The sequence below is a fragment of the Cydia pomonella genome, unplaced genomic scaffold (genome assembly GCF_033807575.1).
Source record: "Cydia pomonella isolate Wapato2018A unplaced genomic scaffold, ilCydPomo1 PGA_scaffold_183, whole genome shotgun sequence".
NCBI classification, from domain to species: Eukaryota; Metazoa; Arthropoda; class Insecta; order Lepidoptera; family Tortricidae; genus Cydia; species Cydia pomonella.
Window position 1 is genome coordinate 558,099 of NW_026907824.1, and position 20,953 is coordinate 579,051.

Consider the following 20,953-nt stretch of genomic DNA (forward strand, 5'->3'; position numbering starts at 1 on the left):
AGCACGAAGATGTGAATCGCCGTGTAGCAAGAAGACTAGCTCATCGGAAAACTAATGCCTACACCGACTCTGGCGGGCCTCGGTGTACCTCCAGTCAGCAACCGCCTTTGTGTCATCGATCGCAACTCTCGAGAACGTTACCTCGTCGACACTGGCGCCGAAATATCAGTACTATCGTCGCATCACAAGAAGAACCAATTATCAAGCACCTACAAGCTTTACGCCGCAAACGACACGCCGATTAAGACCTATGGAGAGAAAACAATCACTCTTAACTTGGGGCTACGGCGCGACTACCGTTGGACGTTTATCGTGGCTGCCATCAAGACCTCAATCCTCGGAGCTGATTTCCTTCGGCACTACAAGCTGCTACCTGACCTAGATCAAAAGAAGCTCATCGACAAAACCACTAAACTCCAAGTCAACGCATTAACAGTTCGAAGTACTCAAGAAACCGTCTATTTGATCAGCAGCAATCAAGCCTACTACGAGATTCTCAAACAGTATCCTAATGTACTACGACCAATGTCTTTGAAAACGCCGGCCAAGCATAACGTGCAGCATTTCATCGAGACTACGGGCCCCCCACTCTTCGCCAGGCCACGCCCACTGCCGCCCGACAAATATGCAGCGGCGAAGGCCGAATTCGAACGCTTGATGGAAATGGGCATCTGTCAACCCTCAAACAGCCCCTGGGCAAGTCCGCTGCACGTTGTCAAGAAAAAAGATGGTTCTCTACGTGTCTGCGGCGATTATAGACGTCTGAACGCCGTAACACAACCCGATCGCTATCCTTTACCTCGAATTCAAGATTTTACGTACCAGTTGCACAACAAGAAGATTTTTTCAAAATTAGACCTGAAGATGGCGTATTTTTGGATCCCCATGAACAAAGAAGACGCGCAGAAAACTTCAATAATCACACCGTTCGGGTTGTTCCAGTTTAACTCAATGACGTTCGGGCTCCGCAACTCAAGCCAAACATTCCAACGATTCATGCACGACGTTCTACGAGGCATAGATGGCTGTTTATGTTACGTCGATGATCTTCTCCTGTCCTCTGAAAATGAAGAAGAACACAAAACACTGCTTCGACAAGTCCTGGAACGCCTAGATAAATACGGCGTAACTCTCAATGTCGATAAATGCGAGTTCGGACGAAGAAAAATCAACTTCCTTGGCTATGAAGTATCACCCGACGGCATCAGTCCCACTCAAGAGCGGATCGAAGCAATATCGAATTACCCAAAGCCGAAGACAGTCTGTGAGCTGAGAAGATTTCTAGGCATGTTAAATTTTTACCGTGACTGCCTACCACATCAAGCGGAACTTCAGTCTCAACTAAACAAGTATCTGCACAACTCCAAGAAAAATGACAAGACTCCTATCGAATGGAACACCGAGTCAGATGAAGCTTTCAAGAAATGCCGCCAAAGCATATTGGAAGCAACTACGCTATCGTATCCAGCTCACGGCGCTCCTCTATGTATCATGAGTGATGCATCAGACCACAGCGTAGGAGGATTGGTCCAACAGAAAGTTGATAATGTTTGGAAACCGCTGGCATTTTTCTCGAAGGCACTGAGTCCGACGCAACGCCGCTACAGTGTGTATGATCGCGAACTCCTAGCGATTTACATGGCTGTAAAGCACTTTAGACGACTTATAGAAGGCAATGACGTCATCGTCTACACGGACCACAGACCACTTACGCACGCACTTACGCGAGCACCGAGCAGCAGCGACACTCCGAGACGCGAGCGCCAACTGCACTTCATTAGCCAATTTTGTTCGAGCATCCAGTATATCCCAGGCGACAAAAACAACATCGCTGACGCCTTATCAAGAATCGAAGAAATACAATGTCCGTCCGCAATAGATTTCGACAAATTAGCCACCGACCAGCGCACCGATGAAGAACTAACAAAACTGAAAACTCAAGAAAATCTGAAGTTCACTGAAGTCACACTACCAGCCATCAATCGACCAATCACGTGTGAGCTCTCAACTGGCACACCGCGACCGTACCTACCTATCGCTTATCGTTATGCGGCCTACAAAGCGCAACACGATATAAGCCACTCAGGTGTACGCGCAACGAGGAGACTTATGGCATCTAAGTTCTTTTGGCCAGCAATGAACAGAGACGTCGCACTTTGGACTCGAGCATGCATTGGATGTCAACGAGCTAAAATACATCGTCACGTGATTCCACCTATCGGAGAGTTCCCGCCATCTCAGCGTTTCGAGCATCTGCATATCGATATCGTGGGACCCCTAAGAATATCAAATGATTATCGATATTGCGTCACAATGATCGACCGCTGCACGAAGTGGCCCGAGGCATTACCAGTACGCGACATAACAGCTGAAGTTGTCGCTAAAGTCCTGTACGAGCACTGGATTACGAGATTTGGATGCCCGCTACGCATCACGTCAGATCAAGGTCGTACCTTCGAGTCAAACCTTTTCAACGCTCTCCTGAAGAAGCTTGGGACCACAAGAATACGTACCACTGCCTACCACCCTCAGGCGAATTCTCAAGTGGAGAGGCTACACCGCACTTTGAAAGCCGCTCTTATGGCAAGGGGCGAAAGTTCAAGATGGTCCGAAGAGCTGCCTACAGTTTTATTTGGATTACGAGCCGCATTACGCAGCGATAACAACCTAAGTCCTGCATTGATGACGTATGGATCCCCACTACGCATGCCAGCTGATTTCTTCGTACCTACGAAGTCGACGATTGAAGATGCAGAGTTTGTACGACGTTTGTCAGAGATAATGTCATCACTTGTTCCTGTAACCCGGACGCACGCCACGCAATGGAGACCTTTCGTGCATAAGGACCTTGCGTCGTGCACTCACGTATTCGTGCGTAATGACACCGTGCGACCCCCGCTCACACCACCATATGATGGCCCGTTCGAAGTCCTCAAACGCTACGACAAGTATTTCAAGATACAAATGCCACAACGAACTACTGTCGTCACTATAGAGCGTCTGAAGCCAGCCTACATCTACAATGAAGACGTCACAAGCGACAGCCAGACTCCTGCATCTAGCCCAAACACTCAGACGTATGTGACGAGATCGGGCAGAGTCACGAAACGTATTCGCTTCGCTTGAGAGGGAGTGCTATGGGACATGCGCTCGCATCGACGGCCGGACGCAACTGAGGCGCGCGCAGGCGGCGCGCACGTATTTATGCAGCGGTTGGAGCGAGATGGAAGACAGGGCGTGCTACTCTCGCAAGCGACATTCTCTGCGGTAGTCCTGAATTGCTGTATTTTCTACTACCCACTTCATGCAACCGGCGATTGTGAGCGGGATAGAAGATATGCCATCGCACTCTAGAGAGGTGCGATTTACGTCAAAGGGTAGATTAGATTCTGTAGTTCTAAGATACCTATCTTTCTATTTTTTCGTAGGTTTAGGAATAGTATATAAGACGACGATACATTTCAATAAATGTTCATTATTTAACTGACTATACCGCTGTTTACACTTGACTCCTCCTGCCTGGACCCCCATAAATTTATGAAGTTTTTTGCTATATTAAGTAGTCAATGATAATACTTCTCGGGTACTTATATCTGGTTTATATGATAACTATTTTTTCAAATAAATAAGATCTCTGTTTAAAACAAAACCTAAAAAAATATTTGTATGTTATGTTAATTTTAGTATTGGTTAGTATCATCGTAAACATATAAACGGGGGAATACAGATATTGTTGTCTCAACTGTTTAGGTAGGTACTAGGACTAAGCACGTGAACAGATTGGGTAGGTACAGTCGAGTTCATAAATATGTATACAATTCTTCACTTTAATCCATTGCAATAAGGTGAAAAAACGTATACATATTTATGAACTCAACTGGTAAACGATAATCGCAACAAATTATTATATCTGTTTGATATAACTGTAGCTATAAGCTTCATTAAACATCGAATAATTGTGGTAATAATTCAGGCGTGGTGCACGTAGCTTGGCTAACAAGGCTCAATAACAGAGGTGTAGCGCCAATGACTAAGTCCTTGCATTACATTATTATGCTAAAATTGTTAGTTAGCGTAGTTCCGGCATGGGCGAGCTTGTATCTAAGAAGATCACTAAGTTTACCTCTTTAACAATTTTTATACAGCTGTATGTTAGGTGCATATAATATGCCCATTGTGTCAAGTGTCAAAGTCAAAATAGTCTCCCTGTCAAAATTAGACAGTGTCCGAACAGGTTTGCTTTTAAAAAATCCTTAAGTGAGCACTTTGCTGGCAGTACTGGAAAATCTTAATGTTTCTGCTTTGTAAGTTCATCTGATTTCATATATATATATATGTATGTATATGTAAGTATATGTATTTGTATCAATATTATTAATATATATGTATGTTTATGTATGTGTATTTTTTATGAATGTATTGTTTTCGTACATGTATCAATTGTATCACCTATACCTATGTTTTTGCACCGCCTACAACGTATCTGCTTTGCCTACAGGTTGACTGGTAGAGAATGCCTTACGGCATTAAGTTCGCCTATTGTACAGTGTGTTTTCTTATGTGCAATAAAGATAATAATAAAAAAAAAAAAAAGTGTCAGAGGGTCAGCGGTGTAATGTCCATGTCAATAAGTTCCAATGTTTATAATACACTAATCTCAATAAGTCGTGATAAGTTATGAATCCCTTGTGACAGAATATTCGGGTTTCTCAATGTCAAAATAAAGAGTATCAAAGGTTTTTGTTTTTTTGCTCAATTTTCTTTACAGTGTTATTAATAGCTTATTATACAGTGAATTAACGTGAAAGTGTGCATATTCAAGGATTGGCATTGAAAAATTATGAAAATATCTTTCCTAGGTCGTTTGATAAGTATCTAAATTTAGTACCTACTGCTTATTACTATTTGATCCAGCAAATTAAGATATGCATATATATGTATCGCACGCGTACATTTGTTTATTAGCTTTACTTACTACTCCTTTTTCTGTAGGTATTTAGGCAAAAGTATCGTTACGCTTGCAGATAAAAAAATATTGAAATAAAAAACGGGGTCGATTTATTTCCTATTTACTTAGTTCTGGGTAGAATGTTCGTAGGATTCTTCTATAAATCCATCATTCATCATCCAACATTCTTCCATATCAAATCTAGAGCAGAGCCCAACTGGGGAAGTACCTCCACCTTACAGAAAACCGTAACCAAATAAAAACTAGACCGTACTGTTACTGCCGGTGAGTAAGGTTACCAGAGCTCAACGAGGGTGCGGAGTGTTAGGGTCGGCAACGCGCATGTAACTCCTCTGGACTTGCAGGCGTACATACGCTGCGGAGACTGCTTGCCATCAGGCGGGCCGTGTGCCTGTTTGCCACCGACGTAGTATAAAAAAAAAATTCTGTAAAAATCTTATAAGAATGTATTTAAAAAATCAGGCTATTTAATAATAATAGGTAGGTATCTAAAATTTTGCGCAACCGTGTCTTTACTGGGCCGAGTGTCATGCTCTACGGACACGCTTTTGCCATTGGCGAACTCATCATAAATTTGATGAAATCCATTTTTTTAAAAAGGTGAATAAAGAAACTCCTCAGCCGTAGGAAAGACGTAAATGGTAGTATACTTACTTACCTATACGTGCAGGTGGGTTAAAGTTTATACATCGGCTTGAAGCTAAATGAGATAGGATATTTTTGGAAGGACATGCTTTATGATCTAATAAAATAATTCATGAATTCCATCATCATCTCGGACTTTCGAACTTTGGACAAATATATAAGTATTATATAGTACTAACGTGTGCGTAACTTGCTTTATGGTTACGAACTCGTTGGAGATTTGTGAATAATGCATACCTTCGGATTTATTGGCAATGCGATATTATACCACTCAGTCATATTGATATATATATATATATATATATATATTTATACTACGTCGGTGGCAAACAAGCATACGGCCTGCCTGATGGTAAGCAGTATCCGTAGCCTATGTACGTCTGCAACTCCAGAGGAGTTACAAGCGCGTTGCCGACCCTAACCCCCTCCCACCCTCGTTGAGCTCTGGCAACCTTACTGACCGGCAGGAACACAACAATATAAAATAATTTATATCCATTATAAAATAATTTTGCATTATTGGACTTATTAGAAATGAGGCCTCTTATGTTTTCCTGGTGTCAGGACATTAAATCACTTAAATTTTTTTATCCTATTCTTATCACTGCAATTTCAGACACTTGGACATGTACAGTCAACCAAATAGAATCCTAGGCCACTATAGAACCTTGTCGCTTTAACTACTAGACACTTGACACGCATCATTCAATAAGCACTGTCGTAGAAGTCATTATGGCATGGTTCTATAGTGGCCTACGAATCAAATTGGTTGACTGTACACCGGGGGGCCAATTAAGCCCGTTAGATTTTAAAGGTATTCTTGACCGCATTTTAAAGACGAAAATGTCATATAAAGTTTCCTGAAAAAGATCTGGTTTTAGAGATAATGACAAGTTTTGTGAAAGTTTGTTTCTGTTATAACTTAGTGAATTAGTGTAGACGTTGCAATTTTTATATTATATTAAGTATGGATATTTGTTCCTGAGTCATGGGTGTTTTTCTATGTGTTTAAGTATTTATACATATTTCTATACTATTATATATATCGTTGTCTAAGTACCCACAACACAAGCCTTATTGAGCTTACTGTAGGACTTAGTCAATTTGTGTAATAATGTCCTATTATACACCGTGTTTTTAGGGTTCCGTAGCCAAATGGCAAAAAACGGAACCCTTATAGATTCGTCATGTCCGTCTGTCTGTCCGATTCTGTCACAGCCACTTTTTTCCGAAACTATAAGAGCTGTACTGTTCAAACTTGGTAAGTAGATGTATTCTATGAACCGCATTAGGATGTTTACACAAAAATAGAAAAAAAACAATAAATTTTGGGGGTTCCCCATACTTAGAACTGAAACTCAAAAAATCTTTTTTCATCAAACCCATACGTGTGGGGTATCTATGGATAGGTCTTCAAAAATGATATTGAGGTTTCTAATATCATTTTTTTCTAAAATGAATAGTTTGCGCGAGAGACACTTCCAAAGTGGTAAAATGTGTGTCCCCCCCCCCGTAACTTCTAAAATAACAGAATGAAAAATCTAAAAAAAATATATGATATACATTGCCATGTAAACTTCCACCGAAAATTGGTTTGAACGAGATCTAGTAAGTAGTTTTTTTTTAATACGTCATGAAATTAAAAAAAAAATTTTTTTTTCATCATACCCATACGTGTGGGGTATCTATGGATAGGTCTTCAAAAATGATATTAATGTTTCTAATATCATTTTTTTCTAAACTGAATAGTTTGCGCGAGAGAACCTTCCAAAGTGAAAAAAAGTGTGTCCCCCCCCCTGTAACTTCTAAAATAACAGAATGAAAAATCTAAAAAAAATATATGATATACATTACCATGCAAACTTTTACCGAAAATTGTTTTGAACGAGATCTAGTGAGTAGTTTTTTTTTAATAAGTCATAAAATTAAAAAAAAATTTTTTTCATCAAACATATATGTGTAAGGTATGTATGGATAGCTCTTCAAAAATGATAGTTAGGTTCCTAATATCATTTTTTTCTAAACTGAATAGTTTGCGCGAGAGACACTTCCAAAGTGGTAAAATGTGTGTCCAAAGTGGTAAAATGTTGAACAAGATCTAGTAAGAAGATTTTTTTTTAATACGTCTTAAATTGTACGGAACCCTTCATGCGCGAGTCCGACTCGCACTTGTTTTAAATTTCCGTTAATTGCAAGGGTACATCCCTGAGCTTAAATTAAGTAACTTTCTCAAAGACACCGGTATTCTAGTTAACTCCGTTTCGGAGATAATCAATAACTATTTTTTAACTGATAAGGCCCTTAAGAGCGTGTTCACTTGCCTTAGGGCGTGTTTACATATTGATTAGGTGTAGTGCGAGTTCATACATTTGCTAATAAACGTAAGTACTATCTCGGACGATCGGTGTTCGAAATGACATTGATATGTTGAGTTAAATGTAATTCCCGCGTTACAACAACGCTAAATGCAACATTTAATTACTTTTTATAAAAATTAAAAATAAATATATATTTATTTTTAATAAATAATTATATATTTTTAAATTAACTATGCTATTTGGTTTCCTTTAACGTACTTACCGATACCCCGAAGTTAACGGAATTCAATAGAAACACGATGTATTTATTTATCTGAGAATAAAAAAAATCTTCACGTATTCGTTGTAATGTTTTTTTTTTCACCAAGGTGTGAAAATAGATGTCGTGTCGTGTGCAGAAAACGGTGTATTGACTACAAATGAGACGAAGTTTATAGTTTTTTTTTCGGTACACCCCTTATAATTTGAATGGAATTCACGCCTTATAACTGGTATGTTAATGTAAATATTTAAGTATTAACTTTTTGATGATTCAACTCGATAATACTATAATAACGCGTACCTATATATAGTCCTACACCCCAAACCAAAAACAACGTTGTTTTCTTTTATACATAACTCGTGTTTCTATTACTATTACTGTATATTGGTAACCAGACACATTCACATGAGGCAACCCAAAAATTAAAAATAGACCCTGAGTGTTAAAACATCCGAATATACTATAGAAAAGATAATAAATAGAACTTTGGGAAAAAATACATATAGTTTTGAGGGTACCGTACCCAAAGGGTAAAACGGGACCCTATTACTAAGATTCCGCTGTCCGTCCGTAGCCCGGGGTTAACCGGTTGAACCGTTAACCCAGTGTCAAATTGTACTGGTAACCGTGTTAATTCCAGGTTTAAGCTGTTAATCTCGGGTTACTGATTGGTGCAAGTGGCTCTAATTGTCAATAAGTAGTAAAATAATCCATCGCATAAAAATCACAGGTTTTTTACTCGTATTGTCATATAAGTTTGTTTAATTTCAATTTCTTTATTGTTGGTTTAGTTGTATGTATGTAGTTTAGGTTTAGGTATTTTCTATCACCCAAGACTTAATTTTCACCTGCGTAATTGTTGACCAGTTACTTTTAAATTCTGTAATGTTTACCAAGTTTATGGCCGGAGAAATGAGACGTTAAAAATAACGTGATTTTATGGCTTTTAAAGACTTCAGAATTACTGAACATTCAGGTGGGGGAAGCCCATTTTATTTCGTAATTTGTCTGGTAATAGAATCCTTATCTTTTAAGACAAAGCGATCACTGTTTTCCATCAGCGGTTGCGAGAAAATGTCGTCATATCCTTTTACACCTACCATAAAATTACTCACTTACTTCTCTTTGTGACAGTGGCACTAAAAGTTAGCACATTGGGCATTGGGTAAAAAATAGTATTAAAATTGTGCTTTTTCCCTACGTAATATATAAAAATTGAGAACTGGCCAAAGTAAGCAAATACATATTAATATTGTTTTCCATTGGACAAGTATGTAAAGTTCTTCTTTTGGCGTTTGCAAACTGCGAGAAAACAGTAGGTAAACACTTATGGGATTCATTATGGGTAGCATATGTAGTTACCTACTTTTTTTCTAAAGATGGCAGCATAGTGTCGTGCTGTGGTGTCCGCAGTGATAGTGTAGGAAATGAAGCAAGTTGTTGTATGGAGACCCATGCATTAATTTTTCAGTCGATGAAATTTTGCTTGGTTATTGTATAGTATGAGTCGAAACTAACATAAAAATATCCAAAAAAAAAAACACTTCTAAGTTAGGTATTTATACGTAAAAATATAAATCTGTTTTTATTTTTAACCGAGTAATTCCTCTGTCCAAAATTATTTTACCAATTAAGTTATTTGTATCAGTATGTAATATTAGAAAAAAATCTAAAAATTTTGTCAAACATGTGATTTTTTTTTAATGATAATTCCTTTTTTTGACGCTCATTTTCATCGGAAAATTGCTCTGTCATTTTTTTCTTGTTATATGATCTTAGAATATAATTTGGCGTAGTGGGTAAGAATATCCAAAAAAAAAAACATACCCAAATTTATGTATTTTACAACTATTAAAAACTGAGAGTGGAAAATTTCTCAGTCTGTATTCTTTTTAAATATATACTAAGTAGTCACGTATACACTTAAATTGAAAATATCCAAAAGAAATATCATCCAGAACACCGAAATTTTTGAAGCGAAGATAAATCCATCCCGCGGTTACGCAATAATGTACCGTCTTCCTTTAGCAGTTAAGTGCAGATTAGTGTCCTTGTGCTACTAGTACGACCCGACCGCGTGACCCGCAGTCCACACTTAAGAAGGGAGTTGTCGTTGTCACTGATGTGTGAGTCTTTAGATGATAGGAATATACCTACGGAATTGACTAGCATATTTCAGTATTGGTACGCTAATCAGCGCAATAGTGTACGATGGGCTGGTGCTCGTTCAGACTCGTACGGTTTAGAGTGCGGCGTAAGACAGGGAGGGTTGTCTTCGCCAAAGCTCTTTAATTTGTATGTGGACGGGCTTATATCTGAGCTCAGCAACACGCATGTCGGGTGTCACGTGGACGGTGTCTGTGTAAACAACATCAGCTACGCAGACGACATGGTGTTGTTGAGCCCATCGGTGAAGGCACTGAGAAGGCTCCTGAGTATTTGCGAATCCTATGCGAGCAGTCACGGATTACGATATAATGTAAAAAAAAGTGAATACATGATCTTTAAGGCCGCCGGTAAGAGACCGGAAATGCCGCCTCTTGATGTGCCGGTCATTTGTCTCAACGGTGCACCATTACAGAGAGTTTTTAGTTTTAAATATCTTGGGCATTATCTAACCGACGACCTTAAAGATCATTTAGATATTGAAAGAGAACGCAGGGCGCTGGCGGTGAGGAGTAATATGTTGGCCCGCAGGTTTGCTCGTTGCTCGAATCAAGTCAAAATCACGCTATTCAAAGCGTTCTGTCAGAGCTTCTATACGAGCAGCCTGTGGTTCAACTGCACTCAGAAGTCGCTCAGTGCCCTGAGAGTTCAATATAATAACGGCTTTCGGGCGTTGTTGAAGCTGCCCCGCTTCTGTAGTGCTTCAAAAATGTTTGCGGAGGCCCGCACAGACGGTTTTCACGCCATCATACGCAAAAGAACTGCCTCGCTAGTGAATAGGATGCGGAGCAGCTCTAACGGCATCCTGAAAATGTTTGTAGGAAAGCCTGATTCTCCCATGCACAAACATATTAATAAATTAATGATCATGGGTAGTTTAATTGCGTGAATTTTAATTTTGAATTTTAATTTAATGTAGTTATTTTATTGTGAATTTTAAGTTAATTTATTTATAATATTTGAATTTCAATTTAATTAATTAATTTATTTATTTTTAAATTTTAACAATATATTTTAAGTCACTATGTACCTAACCCCAATGGATCCTAGTTATCTAAATAAAGAAATTTTATTATTATTATTATTTAGACTACATTTAGTGATTTTTGCGTTTTCTTTGTACCGAATAATATCACGCTAAAGACGTTAATAACAACCGACGTCAAAAACAACTAGGTTCTAGAATTTTTGCCACGTAATAAAGATTACCTATTTATTGTATGCTTATCGTTAATAAATTGCGATATCTTAAAACTTTAAAGGTCCCCTTTTTCAGTTTTTCTTAAATATCTCGTAAACGGTGGCCCATAGCAAAAAATGTTCTTTAACGTAAATAATATATATAAAATTGCCTAATCGAAAGATTCAGTGCACTTTTTCGCTAGGATCAACATTTAAAAAATATTAAAGCGGGAAAGTTAATTAAAATCAATTTTATGGTCCATTTTACTATATTTTCGTGAATAACCCGTAAATAGCAAAAACCTTGTTAAACGTAAATAATTTACACATTTTTTTTACAAAAAAGATTCAGTAAACTTTTTGAAAGTATCAATATTTAAAAAGATATTAAAGGGGGAAAGTCAATTAAAATCAATTCTAAGGTTCCTTTTCTTTCGTTTTTCGTAAATAATTTGTAAAGTATGATCCATAGCAAAAAATCTCTCATACATAAATATTAACCATAATTTTTTTTACAAGAAAGATATATGAAACTTTTCGCTAGGATCAACATTTAAAAAGATACTAAAGCGGGAATATTAATACTAATCAATTTTAAAGTCACTTCTTAGTTTTTCGTAAATAACTCTTAAATGGCAGCTCATAACAAAACAGGTTCTTATACATAAATAATTAACATAATATTTCCTACAAAAAACATACAAAACACTTTTCTCCAGGATCAATATTTAAAACAATATTAAAGGGGGAAAGTAAATGACAAACAATTTACAAGTCCCTAATTTTTTTGTTTTTCGTAAATAACTCGTAAACAGTGGCCCAATGCAAAAAGTTCTTTATACAGTAATAATAGAAATGTAATTTTGTACAACAAAAGTTCCGTAAATTTTTTCGCTAGGATCAATATTTAATGAGATATTAAAATTCATTATTTCACAGATGATGTATTTCTGTTGCCGCTATAACAACAAATACTAAAAAGTACGGAACCCTCGGTGGGCGAGTCCGACTCGCACTTGTTGGGTTTTTTTAGTCAGAGGGGCAAAGTTACTTACAATGAATCCTCAGGTCTCTTTTTTAGTTTTTCTACAAAAGACACGCGGAACATTTTTCCCTAAGATCAATATTTATTAAGGTTTTAAAGCGAGAAACACAAATAATGTGCAGAATTGATTAAAATTAACTTTCGCGGTTTAATATCTCAATAATATTGATCCTAAAGAAAAAAGAATAGAAATCTTTTTTCTAGAAAATTTTATGTAAAACATAAATAATGTTTGAACGTGTTTTGCTACGGGCTACCGTTTACGAGTTACTTACGAAAACTAAAAAGGGTTTTTAAAATTGATTATTATTAACAAAACCCCCCTGAAATTAAAAACAAATGAGGATTTTTTTTCTACACCTCCATCTACGTATTACATCAGAACATAGCGGGTTTAATAAACAAGGCAGATGCGTTGTCAGTTCATTTAGATGAATTTGAAGGGAAACAAAGACCTATTGATGTAATATGCATTTCTGAACACTTTATGATGGAGGAGTTAGGGGATCTGCTAACTATACCGAACTTTAAACTAGCGTCATCTTTTTATCGCGACCAGCGCAGGGGCGGCGCTTGTATACTGGTTAGATTGCAACACGAGTATAATGAATTAAACGATGTAAAAAAACTATCCGTAACAGGTTTAATGGAATGTTGTGCAATTGAATTGGTACGTCATAAAATTATTATAATATGTATGTATAGACCTCCGCAGTCAAACGTTACTCTTTTCTTTGAACACCTTGACAAATTACTTAAGAAAATATGCAACAGTACAAGTAAAAGAGTAGTATTATGCGGAGATTTAAATATTAATATTTTATGTCGTAAAAAAAACTCCCTGGAACTTGAAAATCTTCTATCTAGTTATAATCTTCAATTAAAAATAAGGGAGCCGACTAGAATATGTAGTAACACATGTATTGATAATTTCGCAGGCAATATTAAAGGATGTAAGGCAGAAGTTATAGACCTTGGTTTGTCAGATCATACTGCTCAATTACTAAAATGCCCAGTAAGGAAAACTTGCTCCATTAGCACATGGCGTATACCTAAACGTGATTTAAATTCAGAAAATATAGAACTGTTTAAAAAATGTCTTGGCAGTCTGTCTTTTTCTGAAGTAGCGGAATTAAGTGATGTAAACATGGCCTTTGACTCGTTTCTGGATACGTTTTCTTGTTTTTATAACCTCTGTTTCCCAATGATGAGTATAAAACTTAAATCTACTCGAAAATCGAAGTGGATATCTCATGGCATCAAGATATGTAGTAAAAAGAGAAGGTCATTGTTATGGGAGTACCGTTTATGTCCCACTGCCCAGAATAGAGATAGGTTTAAATTATATAATGCTAGATTTAAGAAAATTTTGACTCTTACGCAACGCTCACAAAATGATCACTTCATTAAATCAGCGAGTAATAAATCCAAGGCAACTTGGCAAGTAATAAATAAAACCAAGCAACAGTTCCCTAAGGAACCGATTAAAAAAATTGTTAGAGATGATGCTACTATTATTACAGATCCAACAGACATAGCAAATGAGTTCAATAACTTTTTTACTGATCATATACCATCAGAAGGCACAGCTCGAATAGAATATGGCATAAATGTAAACTGCATTCAGTCTATGTACATGAAACCAACTATTCCTCATGACATCTTCACAATAATTAAGTCTTTGAAAAACACTAACAGCGTCGGACATGACAACATATGCACTAAAGTGGTAAAGGAAGTGGCACACATAATTGCTGTCCCTCTTAGTTATATTATTAATTTAAGTATTGCAGCTGGAGTGTATCCCGATAACTTAAAGTCTGTTATTGTAAAGCCATTGCATAAGAAAGGTGAAAAAACAAATATAAAAAATTACAGACCAATTGCACTGGCAACAATTTTCTCAAAAATCTTTGAAAAAGTTATATATGAGGCACTGTATAGTTACTTAGAGAAATATAAACTTTTTGCTACAGAACAAAAAGGTTTCAGAAAACAAAAAACGGTAAATATGGCCATATTTGATCTTGTACAGCCCGTCATAGATGCTATGGATAGGCGTAATTATATTTGTGCAGTTTTCATGGACATGACCAAAGCCTTTGACTACGTAGACCATACGATTCTCTTAAAAAAACTCAATGCGTATGGAATACGTGGGAATGTGTTGGACTTATTCAGGTCATACTTAAGTAACAGAGATCAATATACTGAGCTCACTCAAATTTGTTTGAGGACTAAGCAGCAGAAGTCTTTTCAATCAGATAAACGTAAAATAAAGTATGGTGTGCCCCAAGGAAGCGTTCTTGGCCCTTTGCTGTTTCTACTTTATATCAATGACCTTCCACGAAACATCAAATACCCTATGGTCCTGTTCGCTGATGACAGCACCGTTATAATAGAATGTAAAGATATTGATCACTATGAATCCGAAATTAATAATACAATTGTTGACATAATTAAATGGCTTAATATAAATAACTTATTGATAAATCTAGATAAGACTAAAATTATCCATTTCTACCAACGAAAAATACCTCCTCCAATTTGCTGCAAATATGAAGGTCAATGTATAGAGTCTGTTACCGACACAAAGTTTTTAGGGGTACAAATTGATGAAAACTTATCTTGGAAAGCCCATACGGAAGAAATGTGCAAAACACTTAGTCAGTATGCCTACGCCCTACATATACTATCCAAAAAAGCAAGTTCTCACGCAGTTTTAGTAGCATATCATGGTCTTGTAGCTTCAAAGTTGCGGTATGGTATTATCTTTTGGGGAAATTCCACAAATAGAGAATTAATTTTTAAGGCACAAAAGAGGTGCATTAGAGCAATGTGTGGCCTCAAAACACTCGACAGTTGCGTACCATATTTCAAAGACTTAAGAATTTTGACGGTGCCCTCGCTTTTCATTTTTGAAGTGATAATATTTGTAATAAACAATACAAGCTTGTTCAAAAAGCATCTCGATATTTCTCACAGAAATCTGCGACCTAAGCATATACACAATCTTTGCACAATTCCTGCAAAAACATCATTGTTGCGAAAAAGTGTGTATTACTTGGCCAGTAAAATATATAATAAATTGCCGATTACCTTTAAGTCACTAAATATATTAGAATTAAAAAATAAGCTAATGACACTATTAATTCATAAATGTTATTATTCCATTGCTGATTATTTAAATGATGACTTAGAATGATATGTATACAACAGTTTGTTTTTTTTTAAATAGACATCTAATGGACATAATATTTATGAATTATATGTAATGATACAAATTTACAAATTTATATTTTGACAATTTCAATTCTTATAAACTACATATGTACCTGATACTCATTATTGAATTGTCATAGCTGTAAGTGAGCATGATAGTTTTGTTTCTAGTATTAAGTTTAATGTTTTTGTACGCCGTTTGGCAAAATATAGTGAAACTTTACATATATAAACTGACCACCAATGTAACTCTACCTATATTTACAAATAAAACACTTACTTACTTACTTACTTACTTACTTACTTAACATTCCCGCTTTAGTATCTTTTTAAATATTCATCCTAGCGAAAAGTGTGCTACATATTTCTTATAGAAAATTTTATGTTACTTATTTATGTATGAGACATTTTTTTGCTATGGGTCATACTTTAGAAATTATTTACGAAAACTAAAGAAAAGGAACCTTAGAATTGGTTTTATTAACTTTCCCTCTTTAATATCTTTTTAAATATTGATCCTTTCACAAAGGGTACTGAATCTTTTTTGTAGAAAGTTTTGTGTAGATCATTTATATTTTACAGCGTTTTTTGCTAATTGCCACCGTTTACGAAAATATAGAAAAATGGACCATAAAATTGATTTTAATTAACTTTCCCGCTTTAATATATTTTTAAATATTGATCCTAGTGAAAAAGTGGACTGAATTTTTCTTGTACGAAATTTTATTTAGATGATTTGCGTGACAGAACATTTTTTGATATGGGCCACCGTTTACGAGTTATTTAAGATAAACTAAAAAAGGGCCATTTAAAGCTAGCAGCCGCGTCGATGCAATTGTCTCACGTGCGCTCCAAGCGATATCATTGTCGCTGGTTACGTTTAGAATTATAGTTTGGCATGCTATGACAGAAATATTTATATGTATTTCTGTTGCCGCTATAACAACAAATACTAAAAAGTACGGAACCCTCGGTGGGCGAGTCCGACTCGCACTTGTCCGGTTTTTTAGTCAAAGAGGAGCAAAGTTACTTACAATGAATCCTCAGGTCTCTTTTTTTAGTTTTTCGTAAATAATTTGTAAAGTATGACCTATAGCAAAAAATATATATGTGTATATAAACAATTATAATATTTTTTTTTACAAAAGATATGCGGAACACTTTTCCCTAAGATCAATATTTATTAAGCTTTTAAAGCGAGAAACACAAATAATGTGCAGAATTGATTAAAATTAACTTTCGCCGTTTAATATCTCAATAATATTGATCCTAAAGAAAAAGTTTAAAAAATCTTTTTTCCAGAAATTTTTTAGGTTAAGTATTTATGTTTAACATTCTTATTGCACTGGAGCACCGTTTAAGAGTTATTTACGAACAACTAAAAAAAGTACCTATGAACTGATTTACCCCCTATAATATCTTCTTAAATATTGATCCTAGAGAAAAGTGATCTAATTATTTTTTGTAGGAAATATTATGTGCATTCTTTATGTGTAAGAACGTGTTTTGCCACAGGCTACCGTTTACGAGTTACTTACGAAAACTAAAAAGGGTTTTTTAAATTGATTATTATTAACATTCCCGCTTTAGTATCTTTTTAAATATTCACCCTAGCGAAAAGTGTGCTAGATATTTCTTATAGAAAATTTTATGTTACTTATTTATGTATGAGACTTTTTTTTGCTATGGGTCATACTTTACAAATTATTTACGAAAACTAAAGAAAATGAACCTTAGAATTGGTTTTATTAACTTTCCCTTTTTAATATCTTTTTAAATATTGATCCTTTCACAAAGTGTACTGAATCTTTTTTGTAGAAGGTTTGTGTAGATTGTTTACATTTTACAGCGTTTTTTGCTAATTGCCACCGTTTACGAAAATATAGTGAAATGGACCAGAAAATTGATTTTAATTAATTTTCCCGCTTTAATATCTTTTTAAATATTGATCCTAGTAAAAAGTGTACTGAATTTTTCTTGTAGGAAATGTTATATAGATGATTTGCGTGATAGATCATTTTTTGATATGGGCCACCGTTCACGAGTTATTTAAGATAAACTAAAAAAGGGACATTTAAACCCTCCCTCCCCCGTACACAATAGCGCCACCCCCATCTATCAGTACTTTCAGTATGTTATGTAAGGTACCTTTATCTACAACTATGCCAAAATTCGCTTATACACGAATTATTTCCCCGTTTTTTCCTTCGTTTGGTGGCCTAATACGTACGACTCGAATTGAATAAATTGAATTTAAGAATATAAATATTTAAATTAGACACATCGCATAACCTACCTACTTCATTTGTAGGTACGATAGAGACTATACTTACGGTAGGTACTACACAGACAGGCAGGCATACGGCAGGTCAAAAAAGAAACAAGTAGAAATATTTTTTAAAACAGTAACCTATGCACCTAGGCGATACGCGAATGAATAGAGAAGAAGCAAGCTGCCACCGCCGGGTAGGCGCGGCGCGCGCGCTGGCGGCGGCCGGTACCGCTCCCGCACCCCGCTTGTACACCCCGCTCCCTACACACTGCTCCCGATATGTTAAGTTTTTAATACGCTCGTTATTTTTTTGGATGTTTTTATAGTTGGATGGAAATAAAACTGTGATCTTAATTCAATAAATAAAATGGATAGAGAAATTTTTCATAGCGAGTAAAAAGGCAATTTCTGAAAATAGTATAGTTACATGGATTTTTTTTTAGATTTTCATTTTGTAGCTATAAAACGGCAATAAAATGGCATTCCAGTGAAAAAATTAGACGGAGTCATTTTCCGGTCCAAGACACGTCCAAAAATTATATTTTATTAATATTGGTATTTCTGCTGGGATATTTTTTTTGGATATTTCATATATTGTTGTAATTCGTTACATGAATATGTCTAGTGAAGAAAGTTTGAACGGAGCATTTTTCCGTAAAAAGATATTAACGATTTAATACTTTAGGTATTTACTTAAATCCTATTATTATTATTCTTTGGAAATTAAGACAATACTTTTTATTTATTGATACTTTATCATACTGTAAAGTTTTTTCTGGCAGAGGAGTTACTGCGGGGTCCACTACCTTTATTTCCTACACTAGTGACCCGTGACCACGCATCTGAGTCACGGCCGACGTCCGACCTATGCTGTTCTTTATCGCTTCTACCAGTATAGCTTAGAGCTCCCAATACGCATGTCAGTTATCGATCTCGAGGTCAAGTTTTACAAGGTATAGTTCTACAAGGATTGAAACAAAATGTTTTAAAACGTACCTGCAGTAGCTGACTAAGGCACTTAGCCAATAACCATGAAGTCGCCATTATGGACAGTAGACGTAACTTGTCATTTATTTCATGACCAGTCTCGTAACACTAAGGAAACTCAGACACAATTTAATGTGTTTGTTTTAATGGTTTGTTTGTTCTCATGAATTGCCCTTGGCGTAATACTTGCCAGTTGACTGTTAAAATTATTTTCCTTTAAGTAAATGAAGATCATAAGATTCATGAGACATTCTCGCAGCATAAGTTAAATTAAGCGAAAGTACTTATGTTGCTAATACTCTGATGAAATACTCGTACTTAACATTAATAGCACAGCATTCAGTCTTCCGGCCTTTCGTTTCGAGTACAGAGATGTGTCCAAAACTTTTTACAAGCGCACTTCAGGAAATTTCCGGCTTTGCGCCTTCTTGGGAGGACTTGAATACTCGTCGGCGACTTGAGGTTGGTAAACCTTCGCTTTACCGACGACATTGTTCATATTGCCTCCTCTGCTACAGAACATCAGCAAATGCTCCAAAACTTGAGCACCACAAGCCTTCAAGTTGAGCTTCAAATGAATCGCGCAGCCTGACGTGAAAATACTTAGCACCAAAGAAGGATTCACATATATAGAGATATGTATTCTGCCTGACCTTATCTACAGTGATCAAACCTGGTCGCTCACCGAGCCCGTACAATAAAAACTCGTATTAATCCAACCGACCAACAGTGAACGACATAAATGTGTAATAATACCACCATGAATAATTTGCTGAAGCAAGTATTATGAATAATATAGATACTATACGTAGCATATTATGTATGTTATCCAGGTATGTTATTCGATATTAAAATTCATACCGCACACTCTCCTCCAAGCATAAAACAAGCATCATGCCCGAATAGGTAGTCTATGTGCACACAGGGTCACACCACAGTAACTATGCATTGTTTAACAGGTACAAGAGCAAGCGTTATTTCGTTTCGTTTACACATTTATTACCCGGAACTGACTTTCAGCATTGTGTCTAAATATTTTCCGGGCGACGCCGCCGTATTTCTTAGCGTAAATTTTAAGCGAAATGCAACGTAAGGCGTTTAGGAGACAATGAAAACCCTTAAATTAAACTTGCATTCAAAATATTATAAGTACTTACCTACTCGGCTGGCTAAATTCTACAAAAATTGTAACAAAATAACCTTAAAACTATTACTTGTCAAATCCTGTAAAATTTGATTTAATTACTTACGATAGTCATCATCATATTGATATCCTCAATATGATGATATTTATTGCTCTTTCATTCATAACCTGTTATTAAAATCACAGGACAGCGTTTGAGATGCTCATTGCTCATCTTTTACTTTGCTGAATAAACTTTGCTGCAGAGTTTTAATACTTATCTTTACTTTGCTAGTCAGATTAAAACAGAATGACCTACCTTAGCAAAATCTAGTACTTCGCAAAATATGGCTAAGAGTTGGAAAACATCCAAAACTCAGATGTGTTCAAATTTTTTCAAAAGAAATATGTAGGTAACTGAAAATTTTTATGAAATTAAGAATGAACTGGCAGTTATTGCATTTTACTTGTCGTCTACTCGTGAATAGTAATATAGCTGTAAATTTTGACACGCCTTAACGTGTCGTGTGTCGTAGGTTCAGAGAAAAGAGTTTTTGAAATCTTATACCGCTTGTTTAGATCAAGACAATTTATGCACAAAAGCTATTAATATGAAAATAGTTTAAAAAGCGTAAGTTTAATTTTATGGGAACTCTTCGATTAGATACTTTTTTTTTTGTTAAAACTTACACCAAATTAAAATCTTAAAATGCTACAGCCCAATATCAACCTCTGTGTATTCCGATAAGGTTCACGATTCAG